This window comes from Protopterus annectens, chromosome 13.part0 (genome assembly GCF_019279795.1).
Source record: "Protopterus annectens isolate FY-2018-M chromosome 13.part0, PAN1.0, whole genome shotgun sequence".
NCBI classification, from domain to species: domain Eukaryota; kingdom Metazoa; phylum Chordata; order Ceratodontiformes; family Protopteridae; genus Protopterus; species Protopterus annectens.
The window spans coordinates 1,183,272,183-1,183,291,383 of NC_056747.1; the positions used below are offsets into that span (position 1 = coordinate 1,183,272,183).

The following is a 19,201-nucleotide window of genomic DNA, read 5'->3' on the forward strand; positions in this document are numbered from 1 at the left end:
TTAATGGTCCTGCGTGTCGTCCCATGCACCTAACAGCAACCAGGCTTAAGCTTTGGCATAGGAGCCAGACGTTTGGGTCACCTGAAGCGGAGGATCCCACAAGTGAGAGTATTGCAACATGGGATAGGACATCTGTGGTTGTGCTAAGATTTTTGCTCAAGTAAACTTTCTACTGCCATAATTGAGTTTTCTTCTGAATGACTATAAACTCTGTCTGCATCAATTCCCATGTATATTGAAGTAAAAAAGAGAAAACCACTTTTGTGAAACCAGTAACCAGGTAAAAATCAGCTATAGCACACAACCAGATGAAAACCCACAACCAGAAGGATCAATAGAATCTCTCTCTTAAACAATTAAGCACTTTCGTCGTGTAACACTCAAGACTGAAGAAGTCCTGAATGTTACAGGATGAAAGCGCTTTATTGTAAAATAGAGATTCTATTGATCCTTCTGGTTGCAGCTTTTCATCCAGTTGTGTGCCTAATTCCAGTGTATAGTTTATACGTCATCGGAAGGCAAGTTATTGGTCTATAATTTTTAGGGTAGCTTGCAGGTTCACTTTTAAGTAGGAGCATTCTTTTTCCTGTTGTTAGCCATGTCTATCTGTTCAGGGTGCGCATATAAATAGTTCTTACTCATGGCTAAATCTTCGTGCAAAGATGTTAATACTTTTAACCAGAAGTTAGGTACTACATCTGGACCTGTGGTTTTCCAATTAGAGGCTTTTCTTAACTTTGTTTCAATCTCTGGCTGTTACTTCATCCCATTTCATATCCTGCACCTTTAAACTTCATATTCATTCTTTTACTTCAATCCATTTAACATCTTTATGTTCCACAGGATCTTCATATATCTCCAAAATGTATCTATTTCTTCTTGTTTTGGTGGTCTTTCAATTCCTTTTACCTTGTTTCCAGTTTGTACTTTTCCTTTATATTTATCTGCGTATCTTCAAAGTTTTTCTGCATGTGCTGAGACTTCTATTTGTTTGCGATAGTGCGTGATAGATCCTGGACTGTTCTAATACTGTGTATTGTTTTTATCACGTCTTTCTTAGTATTTTTGTTGCTCTGTCCCATCTTCTATATTCTTCTAACAGTGACACTTTTTGTCTTGCTTTATAGTTTTCTCAATTTGCTACTTTCATGATGGTATTAGATTTCTCCTCTTCCTTTCTCTCACTACCCTGTGTTCTTGCGATAGAACCTTATTAGTTATTAATTTAGCTGCAAAGTAATATATCCTGTTTACTTCTGGTACATCACTTGGATCTATATGGACAGTCCTAATTACTGTGTTCATTTGTTTTATCAAACATTTGACTTTTTGAGTTTTATTGACCTTTTGCAGTCGATTTCTTTCATTGATCTTAATATGGCTATGTCTATTAAATCAAGCAACTCTTCTCTTAGCTGATTTTCTTATAAACTGAGGGCGCATTTTGATTTCCCTTTCCTGTGGGTATTCTAGAGAAAGTCCTATAGCATCTTCCTGTGGCACATTCTCCAGTTTCATCCTGTGCCATCCATTGCTCTGTTTGGAAACTCAGTGGCCTGTCACTCCTCAATATTGACTGTCAGAGTTTCCTGTTTATTCCCTTGCTGTCCAGCTTCAAGTGAATGTTTGTACTGGTTTCCTGTGGAAGGCTGCAAAATATCTTCATATGGCACCTGAGCAATTGCCTCCTGTTCCACTGGTTTCCCCTTGATTTTGGATATGCATTGCTCTATCCTGTTGTGGTGCTTTCTAAATTAGATTTTCTACACAGATTCCTTCACTTTGCATACTCCATAACCTCAGATGTTAAGTTGTCCATCTCCTTCGTTCTTGCTGTTTGGGTTAGGAGCCGATCCTCAGCTCTGACTCTACCATCTTCTATAGCTCGAGAGCGGTTTACTGGCCCGAGGCTACCCCTTATCCCAGCATGCCCAGCGTCAGCTACCCAGATCTCGTTTGCCGCTTCAGCTGCGAGGTTGCTTCGTTACTGGCTCTGGCTTAGTATAGTTTTTTCTATTAATATATTGTTTATTCTTGAGATTTTGTCAAGTATTATTCAATTTTTTGTCTAGATATATTCCTTTATCCCGTATCGCTTTCTTGTGTATTTTAGCTTTGTTGGCTGTCGCTCCATAACTCGCAGGCCTTCTGTTTCGCTTGAACTCGTTTCAATTAGAGAGTCGTCTCCCCCCCCCCCTTAGGATAGTCGTTTAAATTAGGGGCTTTCCTTTCTGTTCCTTAACTTAAAAAATAAATAAGTCTATTTGTTTCTTGTTTTTTGTAGTATAGCTTTTTATTATTGTTGTTGTGGTTGTTGTTACTATAATGTCTAAAAATACCAAGGTATCTGGCTTCAAAAAGTGTGACTCATGCTGTCAGAAAATGTCTCTGACAGATGGGCACACTAGTTGTGTATATTGTTTGGGCGCTGTTCACTTGCAGGACTCCTGTTCTATATGTCATGCATTTAGTCCAAGGGTCCTGCAGGAGTGCAAAAACAAATTAATCCTTTGGGGATTATTGAAGCCTCAGGATTCTCCGGCTAAACGTACTCGGTCAGCAAAATCTCCTAAGTCTGTCAAGCCGTTGGCTCCACCTTCGGAGCGGACTCCTTTACTGGACCAATCAAGTATGTTGGTGCCGGCTGGCACCGACAAGACAACTCTTCCGTCGGCTCCATCTGCTATTTCGGAGCCGTCTCATTACCATAAGAGACTGAGGTCTCCGTCCTTGGAGTCCATCCACTCTGCACCTCAGTCACCTTTGTTACAGAGTGAATGTAGCCATCATTCTTCCCACTTTTCTCGATCCTCTAGATTATCGGATCATGATGTGGAGAGATTAGTAAGTAGGTAGCTTAAGTTACAGGCACTGGCAAAAATTCTGTCCAGCCCACCTTAACAGGTATCTGTTCCAACCACCTCTATTGCTGTTCCTCCTCTGACTACATTTAGCTCGGAGCCAGAGACCATGGATCCGCAGGTAGTTGAACCGTTGGCACCGATCATCATCTCTCCTTCGGTTCCAACGTCTGCTCCGATTACCTCGATTATACCTTCTATCGAGGGATCTGGGCGCCAAGGCGCTCTCGTCTGCTCCGAGGGCGGGAGTGGCATTGGACCCTGTCCGACCCCGTTCTCCCCCTCGGACCTTCGGCGCAGGTGAGCTCGGCTCCAACATCGGTCTCGGAGCCATCACCCTCGACGTGGAGAAAGACTCCTGTTTCTTCGGAGCCAGAGCTTTCTCTGCCTAGAGGTCTGGATGCCTTCGAGGTCATGCAGTGTGTGCTGTCCCCGAAATAGCTCTGCTCCCAGCTCCATCGGCTCCTCCCCCCGTGGTGTCTGTTCCAACCTCTACTCCTCCTCCAGACCCCAAGCGTAGGGAACGTATGCCCCAGGACTCCCATTGGGTGGTCCCTCTTCTTCCGAAGCCTCCCCTGATCACTCGGAAGACGTGCAAGAGGAAGCGCATAGGCGCCCCTGAGTCTGTCACTTCAGATACAGACATGGATGAATCGGAAGGGTCCACAAGGTCCCCCTCTGAAGATGTTTCCTTTTCGGACATCCCTGAAATGCTTAGACAGAGGAGGGACTGGACTTCCCTGGCCCCTGCCGAGGACGAGTCTGTATACCTGGACACATTTGGTTCCCAACCTTCCACCTCCTGGGTATCTCCTCCTTTCGATCCACTCATTTCTGTAGTGGCTCTAAAGGCTTGGGCAGCTCCAGATTCTGTGGAACCTACTCCAAGGAGACAAAACAAATTTATTACAGCCCCCCAGGACAAGCAATTCCTCTCCAAAGGTGTGCCCATTGATGCCATGGTGGTAGCAGCAGCCACCAAGAAAGAGTTAGCAGAAACCTCTTCATCTGTTCATCCTCCGAACAGAGTCTCTGACGATGGACAGATATGGAAAGCGAATGTTTGCTTCAGCAACCTTTTCAATGAGGTCCCTGAACTATCTATGCCATTTTACACGTCTTCAAAGGGATCTCCTGAAAGAGCTTGGAGATGCCCTTCAAGATCCTACAGCTGAGGGAGCACCAGCCAAAGTAGCTTCTCAGCTTGGGACTCTTAATTCCATAGTCAACTCCTCCATGAGGCTGATTTCCTATGCAGCCGATGGAGTGAGCTGAGCTGCAGGGACAGGTGTGGCTCTCAGGAGAGATGCGGCTGTGTTAATTTGTGGAACCCTTTCGAGCATCCTTCACCAATACTCCCTTTTATGGCTCCTTTCTCTTTGGGCCTCAGGTGAAAGACACGTTGACCAGGTGTGAGCAGGAAGGCAAGACTCTCTCTGCCGTGGGAGTCCGTTTTTCCACTCCTTCCAGACCTTATCCCAAGGGTCAGAAGAGCGGAAAGATGTGGTTCCGAAAATCCCAGGGACCCTTGCATGACAAACGTGGTTATTTTTCCCCCAGGGGCAGAGGGGGAAACAACAACAGACACTGCCCTCGTGGCAGAGGGGGACCGCAAAACCAGGGTGACAGAGAAACCTCCTCTGCCAAGCCCTTCCGGCATCCCTGAAGGGTTGCCCGACTGCTCACCTCTGGAGGTAGTCGGGGGAAGACTTTCGCTGTACCCAAAAGCCTGGCAAAATATAACCAGAGACAGAATGGGTACTATCCATCATATCTGGAGGTTACAAAATTCCCATCAATCCCCCATAGAATCCAAAAAGCCCATCCCAGATGTCCCACCCAATCTAAGGGATCAAGCAGTCACAGAAGTTTCAAGACTGCTAGAAAAAAGGCATTCAAGAAGTTCCTGCAGACCAACTAGGATCCGGAACTTTTTGGTACCAAAAAAGACAGGGGACTGGAGACCAATGCTGGGTCTCAGCAGATTGAACAAATCTGTACAAAAAGAAAAGTTCCGGATGGTGACACTGCAGTCCATTTTCCCTTTTCTGGGTCAGGATAATTGGATGTGCTCGATAGATCTTCAGGACATGTACTACCATATCAAGATGGACAGACGCTCCAGGAGATTTCTTCGCTTCCGGGTAGGGGCCAGTCATTACCAGTTCAGAGCTCTGCCCTTTGGTCTCACCTCAGCCCCCAGGGTGTTCAAGTGTATGGCAGTAGTCACGGCTCACCTGAGGCATCAAGGATTCCAGGCGTTTCCCTATCTAGACGACTGGCTCCTGACTGCTACCACCAGGCGTCAACTCTTAGAGGCACGGAATTATACAATCACATCATGCACTCAACTAGGCATTACAGTAAATTTCGAAAAATCTGCCTTGTTGCCCTGTCAGTCTATCACATACATAGGAGCAGAATTAAACACAAAAGAAATGTTTGCAAGATTACAACAGGAAAGAGTTTCCACTAATCGTCAACAAATGTTAAATGTTAAGTTGTCAATCTCGCCTTCATTCTTGCTGGATGGGTTCGGAGCCGATCCTCGGCTCCGACTCGGCCAATACTAAAAGCTCGAGAGCTAATTCCACTGGCTCGAGGCTCCCCTATATCCCACAATGCTAGGCGGTAACTACCCAGATCTCGTTTGCCGCTATAGCTGACTAGGTGCTCTTCTACCGGCTCAGGCAGGTTAGTTTAACTTTTACCTTTTTGGTACTTCCAAAACTCGTTTTTGTTGTTTAAATATAGCCCTTTTAGTTTGTTTTAAATATTTAGATCTCTCGACCCCCTTTTTGTAGAGTATATTTTTCCCCTTCTCCCCTTATCTTTAGGCCTTCGGCCCTTCCCTTCCCCCAGTCCTTTAGTGACTAATTTAGTCTTCCTTGTTTTTTTTTTGTCAATAAGGGCTTTTGTGTGTGTGTGTGTCTATGGCTTTTTAGCCTTTAGTTATTAGCTAAATAACTTTTGTATTCAGGGTGTGTCTGTGTGTTTTTGCTGTTGTCAGGCATTTACCTTCAATGTCTAAAGAAAAGGTCTCAGGCTTCAAGAAGTGTGACTCGTGCTGTCAGAAAATGTCTCTGACAGACGGTCACACTTCTTGTGTGTATTGCCTGGGGCCTGTGCACCTACAGGGCTCATGTGCTGTCTGCCATGGTTTCAGCCCTCGAGTCCTGCAGGAGCGCAAGAACAAACTCATTTTAAGGGGTTTGTTAAAGCCTGAAGGCCCCCCGACTCAGTCCAGTTCGGGAAAACCTTCAAAGGCTTCAAAACGGTCGACTCCTGCTCGAGTCGACTGTAGAAATGTTGAAGCAGGTTCCAACATCGGCTCCGGCCGGAGCCGATGTTTTTGGGCCTCAAACTATTACCTCGGCTCCGGCTGGAGCCGAGGCTGTTAAGGCTTCATCGGCTCCGATACTATCGGAGCCACATTCTAAAAAGAGATTGAGATCCCCTTCCATAGGATCTACCTTTACTATTACTTCGGCTCCGGCTGGAGCCGGGCTAAGTCCCATCGGCTCCGATACCATTATCGGAGCCATCTTACAGGAAGGGATCCAGGTCCCCTTCAATCGGTTCCGTACACTCGGCACCAGGATCTCCTCTCCTTTCGGAGCGGAGTCACAAATCACATTCCTCTCTGTCTTCCAGGTTGTCAGACCATGACTTGCAGAGGGTGGTGAGTAGACTTCTTAAGTCCGAGGCACTGGCCCAAATGCTCCATAGCCCGACTCATCAGTCGTTGGCTATTCCCGTCCCTCATTATATTCCTCCTCCGACTCCTTCGAGTTCGGAGCCAAGGCTTGTTGGACCCATCACTGTCGGTGCGTCGGATACGATACCATCGTTTTCGGCTCCGTCGTCTGCTCCGATCTCCTCTTTGGAAGGATCTCGGCGCCGGGCTTCCCTCGTCGGCTCCGAGGGGGCGAGTGGCATTGGACCCTTGTCCGACCCCGCTCTCCCTCTCGGGGCTTCGGCGCTGGTGAGTTCGGCTCCGACATCGGCTTCGGAGCCGTCTCTGTCGGTGCCGGGAGGGGTCCTTGTCTCTTTGGAGCGAAGGCCTCGGACCTTGCCTGACAGGGATGCCTTCGAGGTCATGCAGAGCGTGCTAGAACCGGGTTCTGTCCCGCAGTCGGTTCCATCAGCTCCTCCTTCTACAGTGCCTGCGGAGATTTCTGCTCACCCCCTTGTCTCACACCGTAGAGAACCAACTACTCGTTTCCCCATTGGGAATTTCCTCCTCTTCCGAGGTCTCTCCTGACCCTGCAGGAGATCCCCCTAGGAAGAGGCAGTGCAAGAGGAAGCACATTGCCTCCCCTGAGTCTATCACCTCTGACACTGACTTGGAGGAATCCGAAGGGTCCCCCCGTTCCCCCTCTGAGGATGTCTCCTTTGCGGACATCCTAGAAATACTCAGAGGGGAAATTGGCCAGCCCTTAACCCTTCGGAGGATGAGTCAGTGTATCTTGAGGCATTTGGTTCTCGCCCTTCTACCTCCTGGGTGTCCCCTCCCTTTGACCCCCTTATGGAAGTGGTGGCAAGGAAGGCTTGGACGGCTCCTGACTCAGTGGAACCCACCCCGAGGAGACCATCCAAATTTATCACTGCTCCCTCAGACAAACAGTTTCTCTCCAAAGGTGTCCCGGTTGATGCCATGGTGGTGGCTGCGGCCACAAAGAAGGAACTAGCTGATCCTTCTGTTCCTGTCCATCCTCCTAATAAAGAATCTAGGACCATGGACAGGTACGGCAAGCGGATGTTTTCGTCAGCGACCTTTTATATGCGGTCGCTGAACTACTTATGCCATTTCACCTGTCTCCAAAGAGATTTACTCAAGGATATGGGTGAACTGATGAAGGATCCTACAGCTGAGGGGTTCAAAGACACAATGAACTCCCAGTTGGCAACCCTAAATTCAATAGTGAACTCCTCCATGCGACTGGTTTCATACGCAGCAGATGGAGCGAGTAGATCTGCAGGCACAGGCATTGCCTTACGAAGGCACGCCTGGATGCGACTGTGCAACTTTGCGGACCCTTTCAAGGCGTCCTTCACCAACTCCCCCTTTGACGGATCATCTTTGTTTGGTCCACAGGTGAAGGATACATTGACCAGGTGCGAGGTGGAAGGTAAGACTCTCTCTGCCGTAGGAGTCTGTTTTTCCACCCCTTCTAGACCCTATCCCAAAGGTCAGAGGGGAGGGAAGATGTGGTTTCGAAAACAATCTCAGGGAGTCTCATCTGACGCACAGGCCCGATTCCCCTCTAGAGGCAGAGAGGGGAACAATAATCGACGCTGCCCCAGAGGCAGAGGAGGTCCGCAAAACCAGGGTAGCAGAGAGGTGTTCTCTGACAAACCCTTTCTGCGCCCCTGAGGGGCTGCCCGGCTGTCCGCCTTCGGAGGCAGTCGGGGGAAGATTATCACTGTACCCAGAAGCCTGGCTTTCCCTAACACAAGACAAATGGGTACAGTCGATCATATCAGAGGGTTACAAAATTCCCTTTATTCACATTCCAACTCAACCAAAAAAATCCCTTCCAGATGTTCCACCCGGTCTAAGGGACAAAGCAGCATTGGAAGTTTCAAAGCTGCTATTAAAAAGAGTCATCCAACCAGTCCCAGCAGACCAGCAAGGATCCGGAATCTACTCCAAATTCTTTTTGGTACCAAAAAAAACAGGGGACTGGAGGCCCATTCTAGATCTCAGTCATTTAAACAAGTTTGTCAAGAAAGCAAAATTCCGGATGGTCACGCTACAGTCCATCCTACCCTTTTTGGGTCAGGACAATTGGATGTGCTCGATAGATCTTCAGGATGCGTACTATCACATCAAAATGAACCGACGCTCCAGGAGATATCTCCGCTTCAGGCTGGGAGCCAGTCACTACCAGTTCAGAGCCCTGCACTTTGGTCTCACTACAGCCCCCCGGGTGTTCACCAAATGCATGGCAGTGGTCACGGCTCACTTGAGGCGCCAGGGATTCCAGGTGTTTCCATATCTGGATGATTGGCTCCTTACGGCCACCACCAGGCATCAGCTTCTACTATCCAGAAATTTCACCATGCAAACCTGTCAAGCTCTAGGCATCTCAATAAATTTCGAAAAATCTGCCTTGTCGCCTTCTCAGTCTATTACCTTCATAGGCGCCAAATTAGATACGCAGACTCTTTCAGCAACACTCACAGAGCAGAGGGTTTTAGACATTCGGAACCAAGTATCCCTTCTGTTGCATTTGGTCAAAGTCAAAGCCAGACTGGTGTTAAAGGTACTAGGACTCATGGCGGCAGCTATTCCTCTTCTCCCCTTAGCTCGCTTTTACATGAGGATCCTCCAGTGGATGCTCTTTACCCAGTGGTCCTTTCAACGTCTCCCAATGTCCCATACCATACTGATAACTCAAGTATGCAAGAACCAACTATCTTGGTGGGTCACGTCACCTCAACTTCTCCAAGGAAGACCCTTCACTCTCCCCCCTCCAGTTGCCACGTTGACAACAGATGCCTCCCTGATCGGGTGGGAGGGGCATTATCAGGGCAGGACAGTTCAGGGCATGTGGCAACCCTTCGAGTGCCACTTGCACATAAATGTCCTAGAGATGAGAGCAGTGCTTTTAGCGTTGCAAGCCCTTCACGACTCTCTTCCCAAATGTCCGTGGTGTGGTACATCAACAAACAAGGCGGAACTAGATCATACCCTTTATGTCGAGAAGCACTCAGACTTTGGCAATGGGCGATCTCTTCTCAACGTTTTCTGACAGCGACGCACATCCCCGGGAAATCCAACGTCATTGCAGACAGGTTGAGCAGAGCAATTCTCATGCCACACGAGTGGTCTCTAAAGACATCAGTTCTAGAAGAGGTATTTCTAAGATGGGGCCATCCTTGCTGCGATCTTTTTGCTACTCCCCAAAACAGCAAGTGTCAAGACTTCTTCACGCTCTTCCCGTTACCAGGCCATTCCACCAGAGACGCTCTAGTCCACGATTGGCCCCGGGGACTTCTGTATGCTTTTCCCCCCTTTCCATTGATACCTCAACTAATTCAGAAAGCCATCGCATTGAGAGCGACTATGATCCTCATTGCCCCTTACTGGTCTCGACAGATATGGTTCCCCTTTCTTCATCGTTACCTTTTGGAGCAGCCTTGGCATCTGGACCCAGTACCAGACCTGATTACCCATCATTCGGGTCAGCTGCACCAATCTCTGTCTTCCCTAAACCTCACAGCATGGTTTCTCCAATTCCTACCTTAGCCAGGCTTCCCTCAATATCTCGCTCGGTCCGAGACATATTGATAGCCTCTCGTAAATCCTCTACCCGGAAGATTTATACTAGTAAATGGAAACATTTTTCCCTTTGGGCATCATCGAAAAACATTGATCCTTTTACTGCATCTATCCAGTCCATTTTAGACTTCCTGGCGGAACTATTTCATTTAGGATCTTCTGCATCAACCATTAGAGTTCAGTTGGCTGCCATTTCAAATTTTCATGTGGGTGTTTCAGAATCCAGCATTATGGCTCACAAGCTCTGTAAGGCCTTCTTAAGAGGTATATTTCTTCTCAAACCTCCGATCAAAGACCCTCCACCTCAATGGGATTTAAATTTGGTTCTGGTGTCTTTGATTCTTCCTCCCTTCATGTTCTCTGAATTTGCTTTCCTGGAAGACACTTTTTCTGGTAGCTATAACTTCAGCGAAAAGAGTATCAGAACTCCAAGCCCTCTGCAGTCGTCCTCCTTACCTAGTTTTTCACAAAGACAGAGTATCTCTCTGGACAAACCCATCCTTTTTACCAAAAATCTCTTCTCAAATTAACCTAAACCAGATTATTGATCTCCCCGTCTTTTTCCCTAACTATTCAAATAGATCAGAGCAAAAGCTGCATTTTTTGGATGTTCATCGCCAACTGAGATATTACTTAGACAGAACTAAACAACTCAGGAAATCTGATCAGTTGTTTCTGTCATATGCAGAAGGAAGACTGGGCCTTCCAGTTACCAAAGTATCTCTGTCTAGATGGCTAACTTCTACAATTACTTTCATCTATGAGATTAGACATCAGAAATTACCCTCAAGACCTAGAGCTCATTCAACCAAGGCATTAGCTACATCCATAGCCTTTCAGGACAGATTGCCAATAGACTCAATCTGTGCAGCAGCCACATGGGCTTCTCCTCATACATTCATTTCACATTACAAATTGGACATGGTTTCCAGAAGCCATGCCAATTTTGGTTCTACTGTTCTCAAGAGTCTGTTCCGATAGGCCACCCGGGATAAGGTGCTAGGGACGCGGTCCCATCCAGCAAGAATGAAGGTGAGATTGACAACTTAACATTGAGAAGTTATGTACCTACCATAACGTTCCATGTTAGTTGTCTTCTTCTCGCCTTCTTTCTTGCGTCCCTCCCTCCTTCCCCCAAGCCTGGACAGACCGACTGGAATTCTTTGTGTTTCTTCTTCCGAAACTTGTTACTCCATTTTTGGAGACTAGTATTGCTTGGTATAGCTACCAAACGAGATCTGAGTAGTTACCGCCTAGCATTGTGGGATATAGGGGAGCCTCGAGCCGGTGGAATTAGCTCTCGAGCTTTTAGTATTGGCCGAGTCGGAGCCGAGGATCGGCTCCGAACCCATCCAGCAAGAAAGAAGGCGAGAAGACGACAACTAACATGGAACGTTATGGTAGGTACATAACTTCTTATTCTAATACATAGCAAAAGGGTTCACGTCAGACATGTTCTCCAAGCTCTAGGCTCCATGGCAGCTGCCATTCTTCTTGTCCCATTAGTGCATTTCCACATGAGAATCCTTTAGTGGCTTCTTTTCACGCAGTGGTCTTTCCAGGAACTACCCATGTCTCACATGATCCTGATCACAGAAACATGCAAAAGGCACCTTTCTTGGTGGATGGTCTCCCCACTAGTAATTCAGGACAGACCTTGCATACAACCCCCTCCAGTAACCACAGTGACCATGGATGCCTCCCCGCATTATCTAGGCAGGACAGTCCAAGGCACTTGGTAACATCACAAGTACTATCTGCATATCAATGTCCTAGAAATTAGAGTGGTTCTCCTAGTGTTGCAAGCCCTTCAAGACTCCCTTCTTTCAGGGATCATTGCAATCCAAATGGACAAAGTCAGTGGTGTGGTACATCAACAAACAGGGCAGGACCAGGTCTTACCCCTTGTGTCGTGAAGCACTCAGACTGTGGCAATGGGCGATTTCCTCCCAATGTTTTCTGATAGCAACACACATCCCTGGGAAATCCAACGTCATAGCGGACAGGCTCAGCAGAGCTATCCTCATGCCTCACGAGTTGTCTCTGAATCAGGAAGTTGCGGATCTTATCTTCCGCAAATGGGGACAGCCTTGCTGTGACCTATTTGCCACTCCACTCAACAACAAATGCAGCAGCTACTTCTCCCTAATTCCTCTTCCAGGTCATATACCCAGAGATGCTCTAGTCCACGATTGGCCTCAGGGACTCCTTTACGCTTTTCCCCCTTTTCCCCTAATTCCAAGACTCGTACAGAAAGCAAAATCGTTGGGTTGCAAAATGATCCTCATTGCCCTATATTGGCCTCGACAGATATGATTCCCATTCCTACGCCTCCACCTTCTGGATCAACCGTGGATTCAAGACCCAATTCCAGATCTTCTGATTCACCAATCAGGCGGGTTGCACCAATCCCTCCAAACTCTCCAGCTTGGTTACTCCACTTCCAACCTTAGCCAGGCTTTCCAATATCTCCCCAGCAGTCTGTGATATATTATTGTTTCCTCACATAAGTATACTATGAGGAAAATATATGCTAGTAAATGGAAACGGTTTTCTTACTGGGCAGAATCTAGAAATTTGGATCCTTTCTCAGCCCCAGTCCATGAAATTATTGAATTTCTAGCACAGCTTTTTCAGTCTGGTGCGGCTTCCGCTACCATTAGAGTACAACTAGCTGCCATTTCTAATTTTCATATCGGTATGTTTAATTCTTGCAATAATGTCTCTTAAGATCTGCAAGGCCTTTATGAAAGGAACATCTCTTCTTAGACCCCCAGTTAGAGATCCTCCTCCTCCTTGGGATCTCAATTTAGTTTTAGCTTCCTTAATTTTGCCTCCCTTTGAACCGGCAGCATCATGTTCTGTAAAATTTCTTTCTTGGAAGACACTTTCTGGTTGCTATCACTTCAGCTAGATGTCTCAGAACTTCAAGCACTATGCGTTCGTCATCCTTACCTGGTGTTTCACAAGGACAGAGTTTCTCTGAGGACCAATCCATCCTTTATTCCTAAAGTCTGCTCAGAGAACAATTTAAATCAATCCATAGATCTCCCAGTTTTCTTTCCTACTCACAGCAACAAGACAGAATACAAGCTCCACCAATTGAATGTGCGCAGACAATTGTGTTTTTACCTCCATAGAACTAAGGAACTAAGAAAGTCAGACCAGTTAGTTCTTTCTTATGCTTTCAACAAACAAGTCTTTCCAGTTTCAAAAGTGACCTTATCCAGATGGTTATCTGATACTATTGCCTTTATTTATCAGTTACGAAATAAAGAGCTACCAGCTAAACCAAAAGGCCATTCCATGAGAGCATTAGCCACCTCTGTAGCTTTTCAGTCTAGGTTGCCCATAGACTCGATCTGTGCAGCTGCCACTTGGGCAAACCCTCAAAATTTTTATCTGTCATTACAAGGTAGATATGGTCTCCCGGAGCAGAGCTTCCTTTGGTTCTACTGTTCTGAAGAGTCTGTTCTAGTGAGCCACCCAGGATTTTAGGTGCTAGGGACGCTGTCCCAAACAGCAAGAACGAAAGCGAGATGGACAACTTAACATAAAGAAGTTATGTACCTACCATAACGTTCCATATTAGTTGTCTTCATCTTGCCTTACTTCTTGCGTCGCTCCCTCCTTCCCCCTTCCTAAAGGATTGTGAGGATTTCCCTTTTGTTTTCACTGGCTGAGCATCTTTTATTACTTCACATGCCAGGTAATTTATAAAACTTTCCTTGTTTAGGTGAATTGGACAACCAGTTTTTAGGAACTGGTTACTCTACTTATGCCTAGTGTGTGCTATTACAAACGAGATCTGGGTAGCTGATGCTGGGCATGCTGGGATAAGGGGTAGCCTCGAGCCAGTAAACAGCTGTCGAGCTATAGAAGATGGCCGAGTTGGAGTGGAGGATCGGCTCCGAACCCAAACAGCAAGAAGGAAGGCGAGATGAAGACAACTAACATGTAACGTTATGGTAGGTACACAACTTCTTTTTTCTATTTCTTTAACTTCTCCATTACTAATCTCCTTTTCTACTTTTCCTCTGTTTTTGTATTGCAAAGTTTTGCCTGTGTTTCTCTTGAAATATCTCTTGGTGCTGCTGTTTTTGTATTGGTTAGTTTTGCTTTCTCCTTTGCATAAGTATTACACCATATTAAATCTCTCTCTAGATATCCTACAAGGAGCTGTGGCTGGTGAAGTCTCTGATAAACTAGCCTCTCAGCTGTCCACCCTAAATTCAGTAGTTAACTCATCCAGGAGACTCTCTTCATATGCAGCGGATAGAGTGGGTAGGGCCATAGGTTCAGGTATCTCGATTAGGTAGCAGGCCTGGATGCGACTTGCGATTTCACAGAGCCTTTCAAGTCTTCCTTTGTGAATGCCACCTTCCATGGCTCATCTCATTTTGGGCCCAAAGTGAAGGAAATGCTCACAAGGTGTGAACAAGAAGACAAGACCTTGTCTGCTCCAATCAGACCCTATCCCAAAGGTCAGAAAGATAGTGGAAAAATGTGGTTCAGAAAATCTCAAAGGTCTTTCCAGGACCCACAGGGTGAAAGTTCCCCTAGAGGCAGAGAAGGGAATGATAATGGAAGATGCTATCCTCGTGGCAGGTGAGGCCCACACAATCAGGGCTGTAGAGATTCCTTCTTTGGTAGGCCCTTTCAGCACTCCTGAAAGGAGGACCGATTTACTCACCTCTGGAGGCAATCTGGGGTTGACAGTCCCTGCACCCACAGGCCTGACTATGCATTGCAAATGAAAAATGGGTGTATCAAATAATATCCAGAGGTTTTCATTCCCTTCACGTATCCCCTTCCTCAGAACAAAAGAATTCCAGACATATCACCCAGTCAAAGGGATTAAGCAACTGCAGAAATTCCTAAGTTGTTAGACAAAAGAGCCATCAAGGAAGTCCCCTCACCAACAAGGATCCGGAACTTGAGATTTATTTTTGTACCAAAGAAAATGGGAGACTGGAGACCTATTCTGGATCTCTGCAATCTAAACAAGTTGATCAAAAAGAGTAAGTTCCGAATGGTCACTCTACAGTCAATTTTTCTTTTTCTAGGAAAAGACATTTGGATGTGTCTAGTAGATCTTCAGGATGCTTACTACCATATAAAATGGACAGGTGCTCCAGAAGGCATCTCTGCTTCCAGCTGGGAGTCCGTCAGTTTTCTTAGTGTGGGATTCCCCACCTCAAGTGACCCAAACGTCGGCTCCTCTACAAAAACTTAAGCCTGGCTGCTGTAGGTGCGTAGGATATCACACATAGGGCAATAAACCAGGGACCTTAAATGTGACGTCTGCATGCACAGATCTCAGACCTTTTCAGCTTTAGTCGACAGTCACATCGATTGCTTCATTCCTGTACTTGAAGTCTAAAGCTAAGTACCCCATTGGGGATTTTGCCTTTATTTTGCTTGAGCTTGGTTTGCTGTAATTACCGTTAGCTGATGTCAGCTAAGAAGGGTAAATGCCGATGCGGGCACCAGATACCGCATAAGGATATGCACGACCGCTGCTTTTTCTGTTTAGGCCGAGATCACAACCACACCTTTTGCTCAATTTGTCAATCTTTTGTGCCAAGACCCTCCATAGCCATCTGGCCTCCCTTAATCTATATTTAGACTCAAAAAAACTAAAGCTCAGGGTGGATCCTGAGTCGACCTCTCCCGAAGGAACCACCACAGAAAAAGGCCAAGGTTTCCAGGCCTACTTACCCTGCCATCGGACGTCCCACCAGCTTCCAATTTAGGAGATGAGGGACATCCGATAGAACAGTCTACTTTGGCTCCCCTCGAGGATGCCACTTGGGAAGTGATGGCCAGCACATCCATGGTGATAGCGCCGTTGGTCCCCACCAGTGTCGAGGGGGAAGCAGATGATATCGCATGACTGACTAAGGTACCACTGCCTGGAGCCCCTACCAGTTCCCTGGCCCCTGAAACCATGCCCTCTCTGGGAACTACGCCTTTAAAAAGGAAACAGAAAACAAAAACACCAGACTCCACCTTCTGGAGGAGTCCCAAACTGGCAATCTTTCACCAGGTCTTTGCAGGCCTTCATGGCCCTTAAGCCCGCAGCCTCTTCCCCCTCCACCAGTGCTCAGTCATAGTCTTGCCTCTACCACTTCTCTCCCTTTGCCTACTGCCCATGAAGGGGAAGAACAGGAACCCTACTACTCATCTTCAGATGAATCAATCTCCTATTCTTCTCAAATTGCATCCCTACTTGAATATTATTCCCCAGATGAGGAATCCATAGAAGGGGACTGTCCACCAGAGGATATCACCTTTGGGGAGACCATCTCAAAGATGAAAGAATACTTTAAATGGGACACTTCCCAAATGACTGAGATATAAAGGAGATACTTTGAATTACTCTAAGTGGAATCTCCCTTGCCTTCAGCCATCCCACCAGTTGTTCCTGCCCACCTTGATGCTTTCACCTCAGCATCAAATAACCCAGACTTATAACCACCAGCCCCTAAGAGACCTGACAGGTTCTATAAAGTTCAGATCAAAAATTCCTAGTAAAACCACCCCTGGCAGACCCTGCTGTAATTGCTGTATCCCATGACAAGCAATCTAGACTGATTCTTTCAGCATCTCTTCTGCCTACTGATAAGGATAGCAAAAACATGGACAGGATAGGAAAGCAGGTTTATACCTCCTCCACCCTAGCCTTCAGCAGTATCAAACCCATGTGATAAACTATGCCTTGGACCTAGTATCACAAGCCTCTCACCTCCTGTCATTCACCCCTGACTGCCGTATCAAAATTGAGATAGCCTCTAAACTCTCCCTGGCTTCTCAGGTAGCCAGACATTCTGTTAGATGCAGTTATGATGCAGCAGAGGCCTCTGCATGGTCTGCAGCTTCTGCATCAGTTCTCTGCAGGTATTCTTAGCTATGCCTCCAACCGCTACCAGAGGATTTCAAGTCTAAATTACCAGACGCCCCTTTAGATCACAACCTCCTGTTTGGTAAACAGTCTGCAGACATTTTTAAAAGCCTGCAGGAAAAAAGTAGAGGGCTTCAGGACATCAAACACTTACTTGTGCCCCCATCCGTAAATACTATTGAATTTGTCCTGCTAAGACTACCTTTGTCAGGAGGCCCCCCCTCTTCTGCTATCCCTTCCTCTTCCAGGCATAGAGGAACCAGGAGGCAAACCTCCTCCAGACCAGATATTCTTCGTGTTTCACTGTTGCAGTCATAGGGTTCATAGGTTGGTACTAGGCTATCGGCCCTAGGGCCTATGCAAGCCTATCCATAACAATTCCCTGGATATTTCTTCCCACAACATTTACTTCTCTGGATCCCTGTCTAGCAGGGTGACTGACATGATCCCCGGGGTGAATTTCCTATCTCCTATCCAATCATCAAGGTTCCTTTTGAAGAGGGCCAATGAGGTGCTCTGCTTGACATGTATGGGCAGTCTATTCCAGAGTATGGGGAGCATCTCTGGGTCAGGAACCTATCCCTCCAGCATGTTTTGTTCATTGCGATGACATGGTTTAGATCCCTGAAGCATGTGGCTCTGAGGGATTGGGATTTCTTTAAGTGGAGCATGTCCAACAGCTTAGGGTTTGACATGGCCTTTTATATTAAGCAGAGATCGCCTCTGAGTAGACAGTATGCCACAGAGTATAGCTGGAGTTTTTTTAGAAGGTCAGCATATGGCATCTACTTTAGGCCTGTGATTCTTTTAGTGAGGTATTTCTGTGGCCTTCCCAGCTGTTGCCGATGTCTTGTGAGGTACATACCAAATGGGGCATTATACTCTATAATGGGTCTAATGAGGGATGAGTACAGTGGGACAATGACCTCCTTTTTTCTGGATGAAAAGCCCTTAGTGATGAGATGTGCCACATAGAAGGATTTCCTGACTGTTGTGGTGATGTGGTTATCGAAAGTGAGACCACTGTCCACCTGTGTCCCTAAGTCTCTCATCACACTTTCAATGTTTAGTGTACTGCCACCTATGTGGTAATTCATGGGTACATGTTTTTTTCCAGTGGGGATAACTGTACATTTCTTGGCCTTAGGCTTGAGCCCATGGTTCTGGAACCAGGCATCTGTTTCTGTAAGGCCCTTTTGTAGAATATCCACATCATTTGGGGATTCAATAATGGCTCCCAGTTTGCAGTCATCTGCAAACTTTGTTAGCCAGAGTCCCTTGGTGTTGGCCTGTACTTCAGAGAAGTAGATGCCAAACAAGAGTGGTCCCAGGACGGAACCCTGAGGTACTTCACTTGTCTGGAGCTGGTTTTGGAGTTTGCTACTTTTACAGTCTGGGTTCTGTCAGTAAGCCAGTTGACAACCCATCGAGTGACATAGGGTTTTATGCCCAGCTTAGTAAGTTTATCTATGATTCCAGAGTGGGGAATGGTGACGAAGGCCTGGATGAGGTCCAGATAGGCTGTGTGGACTGCCTTACCCTCGTCCACAGCTCTGGAGATTGATTCGAAGAAGTCAGTCAGGTTCAGTAGACAAGATCGGCCCTTCACAAACCCAAACTGGGTGTGGTCCAGTGTTTAAAGGTTGCCAAAGTCTTTGTTTATAAGTTCCATGGTAATGCATTCCATGCCCTTGCAAATCAGGCTCGTCAGACTTATGGGACGGTAGTTCCCAGGATCCAAGGTGGATCCCCCCTTGTGGAGTGGGATAACTGTAGCTGTGCACCACTCAGTGGGCACAAAGCCTGAGGTGAGGCTATGGTTAAACATGACACTTAGGTGAGGTGCCAGTTCATTTTGTAGTTCATGTAGTACACAGCCTGGGATGTCATCTGGTCCCATGGATGCTGTATTCTTAGGTTTGGAGAGTGCGGTTTCAACCTGTGTGGCCGTGATTACTGGAATTTGGCAGTCTTTTGGTATTGAGATGGGTCCTTTAGGGGGTGGGGGGGGTGAAGTTGGCACTAAATTGATCTGCCAGTATATTGGCAATATCCTTGGAATCAGTATGTTTAATGCCATTCTGTTGAAGCTCAGAGCAGATCTGAGCATTGCCATTTAGATTCTTGGCATAACCATACAATGCCTTG

General features: G+C 46.6%; 1 protein-coding gene across 1 annotated transcript in view; it reads left to right on the forward strand.

Moving 5' to 3' along the window:
• Positions 1 to 19,201, forward strand: part of CDC27 (cell division cycle 27) — a 2,763,676-nt gene that overhangs the window by 652,658 nt on the left and 2,091,817 nt on the right. The window lies entirely within an intron of this gene.